General features: G+C 41.6%; 1 non-coding gene across 1 annotated transcript; it reads left to right on the top strand.

Moving 5' to 3' along the window:
- Nucleotides 1–470: 470 nt before the first annotated feature.
- Nucleotides 471–553, top strand: trnal-cag (transfer RNA leucine (anticodon CAG)). Its single transcript has one exon. It is a non-coding gene; the product is annotated as a tRNA-Leu (tRNA).
- Nucleotides 554–12,142: the final 11,589 nt, after the last annotated feature.

The raw sequence follows: 12,142 nt of genomic DNA, 5'->3' as shown, positions 1-12,142 counted from the left end.
ACACCTGTTCTTCAGCTAGCCACAGTACAGTCGAGGTGATTAAGTTGACTTCTCCCAGAACACTCTTCTGCCGCCTCTACTGGATGAACGTTCACCTGATTGGACAGTGGAGGGGTTCTTCGTCTCCTTGTCTGTGAGAGCAGCACCGGAAGCAGCTGTGGAGAGAGATTGCAGTCGCCAGAATGCAACTCTCCAATTAGATACTTCACGCCCTCAGATCTTAGAGTTTCAAAACCTTCGTCTGAGGAACAGGTAGAGCGGTATATCGTACCTTGCTGATTAGAGGAAGCTGATCAATGCAGCAATGAGAAGCTCCTTAACCACCAGCGGTTTGGACAAGGATGGCACTCAGATACAGGACTCTGGCTGGGGTTCAAAAGTAGGGAAAGCATGTCTTGTTTGAAATGTAATAACGATGAAGACAGACTTTAAGTCGATTTGTGCACGGATCTTAGTTTTTGCGTCAACGCATCAGGATGGCCGAGCGGTCTAAGGCGCTGCGTTCAGGTCGCAGTCTCTTCTGGAGGCGTGGGTTCGAATCCCACTCCTGATGTTGCCTTTTACTCCACGAGGTTAAATTTCTCCAGCAAGATTTTCAACCTCAGGAAGGTCCAATACCTCCCTTTCAATGGAAAAGCGTTGGTCTCAGGACATGAGATCCCAGCTTAAATATGCACAGCAAGACCCCACCGGCAGAAGCCCAGTTCATGACTCGATAATCTGCTTCAGTGACTCTGGTTGAGGAATTAATATTGATCCCAAGAGAAGGGTAAAATTCGTCTTCTCTTGTAAATAGTCTGGCAGGTTGGATTGTTCACATCCGTCCAAGAGGGGAAGTTGGGGACTCGGTTTCTATTGTGATTCATTGCTCGATAAAGCTTTATTTCTTATTGGCCCCCTGTAGTTATTACTGGATACCGTTATATATCTATATTGCCCCTCTGTGGGGTACGACTGGATAACGTTTCCCGAGCAGCTTTGACTAAGGGTCACCTGGACACGAAACGTCAGCTCATTTCTCTCCCTTCAGATGCTGTCAGATCTGCTGAGACTTTAAAGCATTTTCTCTGTGGTTCCCTATGTGTGAGCTTTACAATGTTGTAATGTGTCATGTTGTCTCTTTCATTCTTGGGACTAATGCCGGGATGAGACTGCAAGAAAGTTTCTGATAGCTATTTGCTGCAAAGCAAACAGGAACGTGTGTTATGTTGACTTTTGTTGTGAGGGAGAATGCAAATAGCAGAGAATACCCTCGATTCCTCGACCTCGGGCTAATAGCCCTGCACGCTCCCGCTGCGCACTCTGCTCCTTAAACCAGGAGCTACAACATTACCACACAATTATTCACTTCCTCATTTTTTTCTTTCAACAAGTACAGACGTTTGAGCACACTGATACTGGTCAGCACAGTTCAGATAATTAACTTTCGTGCGGAATGGTTGTTCTGTGGAAGGTGATGTGATTTCTTCTGGGACGTTGTTCTGATGGGAAAGTGGGGAGTGACTGGAATCACCTTCATAAACTGAAGTTCGGGGCGGCAGTTTCGCCTCTCTGGGGACATTGATCACGTTATTACAGATTTCCTCAAACGTTGCCTCAAGTCCGACCACGAAATTTATTTGCTACGAGTCGAATGGCATCGCGGGAGTGTGCTGGGCCCAAAACCCAGATGTCGATGGATCGAAACCATCCTTTGCTATTCGTATTCTCACTCACACCAAACGGAAAAAGTTGCTGTTTGTCAGCAGCACATATGCCAATTTTTTTATTAGTATCAAAGTTTTGCTTTCAGTCTGATCCGCTCTTTGACACCTGTTCTTCAGCTAACCACAGTACAGTCGAGGTGACCAAGTTGACTTCTCCCAGAACACTGTTCTGCCGCCTCTACTGGATTAACGTTCACATGATTGGGCACTGGAGGGATTCTTCGGCTAATTGTCTGTGAAAGCAGCACCGGAAGAAGCTGCGGAGAGAGTTGCAGTCGCCAGAGTGCAACTCTCCAATTAGATACTTCATTCGCTAAGATCTTAGACTTTCAATACCTTCGTGTGAGGAACAGGTAGAGCGGGAATTCGGGCCTTGTTGATGACAGCAAACTGATCAATACAGCAATGGGAAGCTCCTTAACCTTCCAGCGGTTTGGACAAGGATGGCACTCAGACACAGGACTCTGGCAGGTGTTCAAAAGTAGGAAAAGCATATCTTGTTTGAAATGAAATAACGATGAAGATAGACTTTACGTCGATTTGTGCACGGATCTTAGCTTCGAAGACAACGCATTAGGATGGCCGAGCGGTCTGCGTTGAGGTCGCAGTCTCTGCTGGAGGCGTGGGTTTGAATCCCATCCCTGATATTGACTTTTCCTCCACGAGGTTAAATTTCCCCGCGCAATATTTCAACCTCAGGAAGATCCAATCCCTCCCATTCAATGGAAAAGTGTTGGTCTCAGGACATGCGATTCCTGCTTAAATACGCTCAGCAATACCCTCCAGGCAGAAGCCCATGTAACGACTCGATAATCTGCTTAATGACTCTGGTTGAGGAATTCAAATGGATCACAGGACTCCGGCTAAAATTAATCTTCTTTTGTTGTACATCGGTCTGGCTGGTTGGGTTGTTCTCATCCGTCCGAGACGGGAAGTTGGGAACACGGTATCTATTGTGATTTATTTCTAGTTAATGCTTTATTAACGTTTTGCCGCCCTGTGAGGTATTACTGGATATCGTTATATCTCTATATTGCCCCTCTGTGTGGTACTACTGGATGACGTTTGCAGTCCAGCTTTGACAAAGTTTCTCCTGGACTCGAAACATTAGCTCTTTTCTCTCCCTACAGATGCTGGGAGACTTGCTGAGATTTTAAAGCATTTTCTCTGTGGTTCCCTATTTGTGACATTTACAATGTTGTAATTTGTCATGCTGTCTCCTTCATTCCTGGGACTAATGTCGGGATGAGACTACAATAGAGATTCTGACTACAATAGAAATTTGCTGCAAAGCAAACAGGATCGTGCGTTATGTTTACCTTTGGCGTGAGGAAGAATGTATATTTTGCTTTCGTGCTGCATGGTTGTTCTGTGAAGGTGATGTGATTTCTTCTGTGACGTTGTTCTGATGGGAAAGTGGGGAGTGACTGGCATCACTTTTACAGAAAGAAGTTCGGGGCGGAAGTTTCACCTCCCTGGGAACGTTGATCAAGCTGTTACCGAATACTTCAAACTTTGCCTTATGTCCGACCGCGAATAGCTCAACCACGAGCGGACTGGCGCAGCGGGAGCGTGGTGGGCCCATAGCCCAGCAGTCGCTGGACCAAAACCATCGTCTGCTATTTGTATTCTCACTCACACCAAAAGCAAACAAGGCGCTATCTCCCAGCAGCACATCTGCCTTTTTCTTTATTAGTATCAACATTTTCCTTTCAGTATGATCTGCTCCTTGACACCTGTTCTTCAGCTACCCACAGTATAGTCGAGGTGACTAAGTTGACTTCTCCCAGAACTCCCTTCTGCCGCCTCTACTGGATGAACTTTCACCTGTTTGGACACTGGAGGGGTTCTTCGGCTGTGAAAGCAGCACCGGAAGCAGCTGTGGAGAGAGATTCCAGTTGCCAGGATGCATCTCTCCAATTGGATACTTCACGTCGCTCAGATCTTCGTCTCTCAATACCTTCGTGTGAGGAACAGGTTATAATGAAAAATATATCATTTGAACCATGAATGTGAACCTGGAAAAGACTGAGATTTGAAATGAAATGGAAAGGTCCCACAAAGGGTTAACAGCCGCAGGTTGTTTAAAATACAGATAGCTTCGCAGGCGTTAAAGAAAACAGATATGGACAAATCAACCTGGTTTTAAAGTTAAAAAGACATTCAATCAATTTAAAATCTTAAGTTATATAAACGGGAACAGTATTTCACACTTCCTGAGAAGTGCATTATTTTACTGAACAATTAAAAAAGGAACAACCAGGATCTTAGATTTAAATTGGGGGAGAAGGTTAAGCGGGAAACCTTGCTGACGCCACTTAAATATGAGACAACTGCTTTCCAGCTAAGAAACACATGAAGTGGCACGTTTCTACCATAATTTACACATTTTTGACGTTAAAAATCTTTTAGCAAATAATCAGGTCATAGGGTATAGGTCCAAGCCAGATAAGGTTAGAAATATAGGGGGCGACCTGCCGTTGACACCAGCTGACCAGTAGAAGTGCTGAGGCGAACTGCTTCGTTGAACACGAGTTCATATTTAGTATTGAGACTGAGAAAACACATCAGTAAAGACAGATATCAGAAAAGTTGCTGGCGAAGCAACAAATAAATGTATTACCTGCCAAACAAAAGTATTACATGTCAAGCAGAATAAGCTAGTTCAACGACAGGGAGATTGCATTAGCTACAGTCAGCAAGCAACAGCTACATTTCAATAAATGCCATGTAGAAACTAAGTCTGCGCAAAGGGCTATATAATACCTAATAATTCAGCAGCCAGCTCTCATAGCTACCCTCGGTCATGGGTAGGACTGAACACGGAAGCCGAGCAGAACAGCGAATCCATCAGGAAAAAAACAAAAGTTACAGGAGATAATTGTCAAGGCAGACTTGAAGGTCTAAAAACTGACCAGGAAGATGCAATGAAAATATCTTATTACTTTTCTGTAAAAACGATTACATCTTTTAATTTGAAATTAAAACGAACTTAAATAGATAACCTGAAAGAGTGTTTTTCGAAAGTTTACTTCACTCTACTTAGAAAAGCCGGACCCGTGAGTGAAGCACCTGAGTGGAAAGTAAACAGAATCTTCTCTGAAGACATGGGTTATGCCGTGGGATAACATGAAACACTGGTTTGACCCGAATAGCGCCCACCTAAGTCTGCATAGGAGTCAGGGAGTGAGAATCCCTGTTCATCATTGAGAATATCTTGACCCTTTTCTGGTACAGGGGGAATTCTAAGAACAGTGGTAAGGTTTTAACTTCATGTCGCGCAACGTGGAGGGCTAGAATGTTAGAAGTTTCTGGGAAAAGCGAGGCTAGAATATTAGAAGTTTCTAGTTAAGCAGGTGGAGGTTTGAATATTAGAAGTTTCTAACCTACACAGGGAATGGAATATAAGACGATTCTAGTTCCCAAATAATTGTTAGAATATTAGAAGTTTCTAACTGGCACAAAGGCTAGAATATTAGAAGTTTCTAGTATATGTGTGAGGCGAACTTTACCTGCCGAGTTTAATGCGGAAAGTCATGTGTGATTGACTTTTGGAAGGATATTCTGTGGATCGGGGGGACCTAAAACTTAGTTGGGTGCGAGCGTCAGAAGACTAGAAGATACTGACCCTGAGTAAAGGTCTGCAAGACATCTTAGTAAAGGTACTGGGATTCTTGCATCCATTACTGGTAGAAGGAGGACAAAAATAAATCTTCCTTGGAGTCAAGCAGATTGTGAGGGAAAGCCTAGAGAAATAGGGACGCCGAGAAAACTTTAGAAACGAAGATCAATCGACCTTTAACTAAAACAAGAAGACAGTGCCTCAGTGCCCCTGGATAGGTCCCAGATAGGGTGCATATCCTGAATGTCGGAGTGCACCTGAAAGGGACAACCAGGAACATAAATTTAGAATCCAGAAAATGGCAATTAGGGTAATCCTCTTGCTCTGAAACACGGTCAAGAGACGTGAAGCAACGGGGCGAGCGTACGGGGCGAGAGTGGAAGAGATTAAAAGAGGCAAAAAAAACTCCTTGATAAGGGAGGCTTATCAGAACGCAGGGGTCTCATTTTTGTTAGAGTACCTAAAACCCGATGGAATAGACATCCAAGGTCTCGGTGGATAAATGAGTGTGTGTGTGTGTTTAATAAGGATTTGTGAATTTCCCTTTGGTGTTTCAAGTTTTTAAAATGTTGTATTTTGCAAAACCGAGTTTCACATCAATTCGAAGTTATAAACGGCAGGTAGAAATGTGACCAATATTATGAGGTAGTAAATCAGTATGTTCAGAACTAAATTGGTCACAGCATAATCACAAAAAGAGGTTTTACTCAGGAGCAGTCAGAGCTCTGTGCAGGAAAGTACTTTGAAACTAACCCGTTGAAATTGACACGGCACAGCTCCAGCAGGTTCCTAGTGCCCGAAGACTCAAAAGATAGTCAGGAGCAGGAAAAATGATGTTTAGAATGTTAAATACATGGTAGAAGGAGCTTTAGGGAATAAAGATATTAGACCAGAAGTTAGATTAGGAGAATTACTTTCAGTATCAGGAAATGAGAATCTGATGGCAGGGAAATATTCAATAAAATTCGATGCAGGAAAAATTAGGATATTAAATACCAATCGATAGCACAGAGGCAGTTTGGGTGAAGCTACCAACTAAAACTAGGTAAAAGGTAAAGAAAAGATCGTTCAGAATTTGGGTGAACATATAGTTGAATTAGAGAAGCATGGCGTCTGGAGCAAAAAGAATTATATCAGAACTGAAACATCTGACCCAGCTAAATAATAACCAAGGGATTATGATAATCCATAGGCAACCTTTCGGCAGCAAAGAAGAAACGTAATCAGCAAGGATTGTATATGGGATGGTATGAAAGTGACAAAATGTCATTACTGCAGAGAAAACCTAGCTAACGATGATGTAATTCTGAAATGATGTGCAGGATTGTGGAGAAGTGACAAACTTATTATCCCAATTAGTGAGGGAGTATATAGTTTAAAAGATGTTGGGATGACCCGGGGACATAAAATTAGCCTAACAGTGTTCAGAAACTGTATCACCGCAATGGTGCCGTGCCAGAGGGTAGACCATACCCCCAAACCGGTTGGACAAGGAGAAAAGGAATGTTGTACGAAATTAATGATTGACCCGGGATATGGATTTGGAAAAAATATGAACCAAAACTTTCCCGATACAGGGAAGGGGTTTCTGTGGATATATTGAAACCCCCAGACAATGGACAGGCTTTAGAGGAAAGGAATGTTTAGTTATGAGTGTCAATGAATTACTGCACTCACTAGTATTATGTGATGAAGTAGAGTGGGATGACAGTGAATTAAAACCTGTTAGCAGCATTGATAGGACAGACGATGAAGATAAAATGTCATGTTCAGAACTTACCTTTCATAAAAATCCTGTCATAATCAGAAAAAAAGAAATTGGAGTTAAGTCAGTAGCAATATCCGAAATGTATCAGGGTAAGTTTCAACCAGATTGGACCACTGAGCGAGCAAAAGAGGAGGAGTTTGAGATTCTTCGAATCTCACTCAGGGGTGCAATGATAGAAGGAGAAGGCTTAACCGGCCTTAATTGTATGATGTACATGATAGAGCAAAAAACAAGCCAGCAAAAAACCCAAAAAGAAACAAAAAGGACATCCGGAGGTCCTGGAGAGGGCACTTCTGGAGTATCCAAACAAGAATAGAACATACAAATGAACAAATAGGGCCCTCTCCAACCTTGGCCTGTTCGTTTGATTTTTCAGATAGATAGAATGATACAGACACATTTGTTTGGAAGGAGAAAAAGGACTACAATCAAGAGGGATACAAGGATCGGGTTTAAAGAAGGAATGGAAGAAGCTAGGACTAGGAGTAAGCTAGATTGGTTAAAATGGGGGGCAACAATGTTAATGGGGATTGCCGTGATTAGTTTCGGAATATTAGTATTCTAATTGCATTAGGGGAATCAGGTGAAGTAATGGGATATGGAAAAATAGATACCAGCTTCAGTCAGATAAAACACATAATAAAAATAAGAATAAGCAAATGTTTAAATATAACGGAAGAAATCATTAATTTCCAAATCATCCAGGAGATCGGCTCAACAGCAGTCTGTAGAATCAAGCAACAGTGTCAGTAATAACATATTCAGTAGAATGTTGGGAGCACTTGCAAGCAGCCTGGAATACGTACTAAAATTATCAGATCGGTTAAAGATTTTTAGACAGTATTCGGGGAAAACTAATGATACTAACTGGGACCCCGAGAAAGGGCAAGTTAAGATAAGAAATGCGTTGCAAAACAAAACCACAAGTAGGAGTAATTTGGGAAACGATTTGATAGACGTGGGCTTAAAAATTAAAGAAACATTTAAAACAGCAATTAAAATTATAGCAAGTCCATGTAAATGGTTTTGGACTACGTTAACCTTGGTTCAAAACAATTGGTACTTGTTTGTATCAATTGCGGGAGGGGTAATTGCCGCAGCATTGCTGTGGAAATTGGGAAATTTTAAATTATGTCAAAACCTATGTTGCAAATGTTGAAATAAAATTGCTCAACGGAAAGAGAGAAAAATGATATAATTGGTTACATATTTGAGGAACGTAACTGACAAAGCCAGGAAGAAATCATTTCGAGTTGGGAATAAACCGAAGTATCAAATGATTACTGAGCAGTGAAACCTTCGGTCACACTTCTCTGACTGGACATGTGGCCTGGACACCAGCTGATGGATGATCTGAGTTCTCCACGGGACGTGTACTACATGATGGATTTTTTAAGGGTCGCGACAGACAGCAGCGACTGACGAGGAACCCCCACAGTTTACGAGACAATAGTATTAAGACATTTTTGTTTGTTTGAGCTTGATATTGCAGTGCGAAATTTACAACCAATGTTTTAAACGAAGTTTCCTTGAGGCATTATGATAATTATTTTTTTAAAATGTCGTGCATCTTATTAAGAATTGTTATGTATGTATGAAAAAGAATTTGACATGGCTTGAGATAACAGATGCCAACTGACAAGGAACAAATGCAGGACTTTGGTAGTTGATTTTAGTTAGAGGGAGCCTTACAGCACTAAACTACAATGGGCGGCAGATAGCTGGGCAATAGAACAATTGGAACTAGGATAGCATTGGATGCTGTCAAAAGCATGAATTATTCTAAAGAACAAGTGACGTCTACAGATACAATTGACATGCTTAGAACTAAACGCAACAGCACAGAATCTGACAGAGTTAATTAGAACTTGAGACAGGAGCACAACTTGTCATACAATAGCGAAAACCAGCAGGGAATCTCAGTCTGTCTGATGATGACGGAGCTAAAGCTGCTCAACAGTTTGAACAAATTTTGTTTACTCAACATCCACAATGGGTGTGAGTTTTCTGCAAAATGGGACTGTTTTAATACAAAGGGGTTAAACAAGGGTTCACTTAAAGTGTAGTAAGGGTAATCTCGTGGGTAATTTACCAAAGTACCAGCACATATCATATCACGGGGAATATTGATGTTGTTAATACCATGTGTGATTTATATACTCTCATTATTGGGCACAAGTTCTGGCTTAAAAATCACTCTGTTAAGACCAGGAAACGATGTGTTGATATTAAATTTTGTCTTACAGATTGTGATTGCTAAAAAATATGTGAAGATGTAACACACAAACTGTTTGTGTGATTAGTTGCATAGCAAAGTGTTAAGATAAGGCTTACTTTTGTAACTTTGTACTTGACAACAGGGAGGAATAATGTTTATATGGAAGACGATAAAGTGATGATTCGATGTGAAGAAAGTGGGCTCCATTGTGTTGGACCCCCACCAGTTGGATGTATTAAATGTATCGCTCCTTGCAATAGAAACAGGGTTGTCAACCATTTTTGGTTGGTTATGTGGCGACTGTTATAAGGGCAAATATACGCGTCATGTGTTTCAAGAGATGATAACGGAGGAAAGGGATCTTGAAGAGACATGGCAGTCAGTTACAATAGCATGTATATCAAATGATTCCGGACGTACTTGGTTCAGGGACATTTTAGTTACCCATGAGAGAAAATCAGGGTTGGAAGTGGGGTCAAAGACACCTTTTAAATTGATGATGCACGGGAGTAAGTGGCTAATACATGATAAAGTCGTTTACGATACCAATGAGGAACATAAGGCAATTTGGATGCAACAGGAATGGGACACTCGACTGCCAGTGACAGGTAAACAAACTTTTTGGTTACTGATGCATTGAGTGGCTTACTGATCCTAAGGGACACGAGGCAGCTTGTACGGTGCTGCTATCCCAAGGAGATAAAATGCTTTGGAGATAGTGGAACACACGAAAAATAGCTATTGGGTTACCTTTATGAACAGCTGCCACTATAGTCCACGGTGATTATAATTAAAGAATGACCTGTCTGTCACCTGTGGTATAAGCGATGGATAAAATCACACGATGGGGTTGGGACACGATTTGAAAACAGGAAAATTGAATATTGAAAGCACAGATATGGGATACGATGGTATAAAATGAGTAGGGGATAAGAATTAAAAGAATGGGGCCATGTTTCAAATGCCAAGAGGGGGTGTAATGCAAAAGTTGAACAATATGTCATTTGAACCATGAAAGTAAGCCTGGAAAAGCCTGAGATTTTAAAAGAAAGCGAAAGGTCCCACAAAGGGTTAACAGCCGCAGCTTGTTTGAAATACAGATAGCTTCACAGGCATTAAAGAACAGAGCTATAGCCAACTCATCCTGTTTTTCAAGTTAAAAAGACATTCAATCAATTTAAATGTTTAAGTTATATAAAAGGGAACAGTACTTCACACTTCTTTAGAAGTGCATTATTTTATAGAACAATTCAAAAAGGAACAGCCAGGATCTTAGGTTTAAATTGAGGGATAAAGGTTAGGCGTGAAACCCTGCTGACGCCAGTTAAATATGAGACAACTGCTTTCCAGCAAAAGAAACACATGAGGTGGCACGTTTATAACATAATTTACACATTTTTGACGTTAAAAACCTTTTAGAAAGTAATCAGCCCATAGGGTATAGGTCCAAGACAGATAAGGTTAGAATTACAGAGGCCTTCGACACCAGCTGAACCGTAAAAGTGCAGAGGCGAACTGCTTCGTTGAACACGAGTTCATATCCAGTATTGACACTGAGAAAAACATCACTAGAGGCAGATATCAGAAAAATTGCTGACCAAGCAACAAATAAATTTATTAGCTGCCAAACAAATGTATTACCTGTCAAGCAAAATAAGACTGGGAGCTTACATTAGCTACAGTCGGCAAGCAACAGTTACATTTCAATAAAGGTCATGTAGAAACTTAGGCTGCGCAACGGGCTCTCTGAATGGTAATAATTCAGCATCCAGCGAGTCAGCTCTCATAGCTGCCCTCGGTCATGGAAAGGACTGAACACGGAAACCGAGCAGAACAGCGACTCCATCAGGAGAAAACCAAATGTTAAAGAAGAAAGATTGTCAAGGCAGTCCTGAAGGCCTAACAACTGACCAGGACGGTCCAAAGAAAAGGTCTTATTACTTTTCTGTAAAACAGTGATTTTATCTTTTAATTTGAAATTAAAACGAACTTAAATTGAGAACGTGAAAGAGTGGTTATGAGAAAGGTTACTTTACTCCACTTAGAAAAGCCGGACCCGTGAGTGAAGCTACTGAATGGAAAGTAAACAGAATCTTCTATGAAGACATGTGTTATACCGGCGGATGACTTGAAACACTAGTTTGACCCGAATAACACCCAGCTAAGTCTGCACAGGTTTCAGAGAGTAAGAATCCCTGTTCACCTGTTAGAATATCTTGACCCTTTTCTGGTATAAGGGGAATTCTAAGAATAGTGATGAGGTTTTCAGATCGCTCAGATCTTAGACTCTCAATATCTTCGTGTGAGGAACAGGTAGATCGGGAATTGATCCTCCTTGATTGGAGCAAACGGATAAATGCAGCAACGAGAAGCTCCTTAACCCCCATAGGCTTGGAGAGGGATAGGACTCAGGTACAGGACTCTGGCTGGGGTTTGAAAATAGGCAAAGCACATCTTGTTTGAAATGAAATGACGATCAAGATACAATTTAAGTCGATTTGTGCAGGGAGCTTTTTTTCCACGCCAACGCGTTAGGGTGGCTGAGCGGTCCAAGGTGCTGCGCTAAGCTTTGTAGTCTCCTCTGCAGGCGTGGGTTCGATTCCCACTCCTGATAGTAACTTTTCCTCCACGAGGTTAAATTTCTGCAGCAAGATTTTCAACCCGAGGAAGATCCAATATCTAATATTCAATGTAAAAGCGTTGGGCTCAAGGACAGGTGATTCCTGCTTATAAACGCACAGCAAGTCCCCACAGGCAAAAGCCCAGTTAATGACTCTATAATCTGCTTCAGTGACTCTGGTTGAGGAATTAATATTGATCCCAGGGCT

This window comes from Scyliorhinus torazame, chromosome 24 (assembly GCF_047496885.1).
Source record: "Scyliorhinus torazame isolate Kashiwa2021f chromosome 24, sScyTor2.1, whole genome shotgun sequence".
Lineage (NCBI taxonomy): Eukaryota > Metazoa > Chordata > Chondrichthyes > Carcharhiniformes > Scyliorhinidae > Scyliorhinus > Scyliorhinus torazame.
This window is presented reverse-complemented; position numbering and strand designations above follow the sequence as displayed.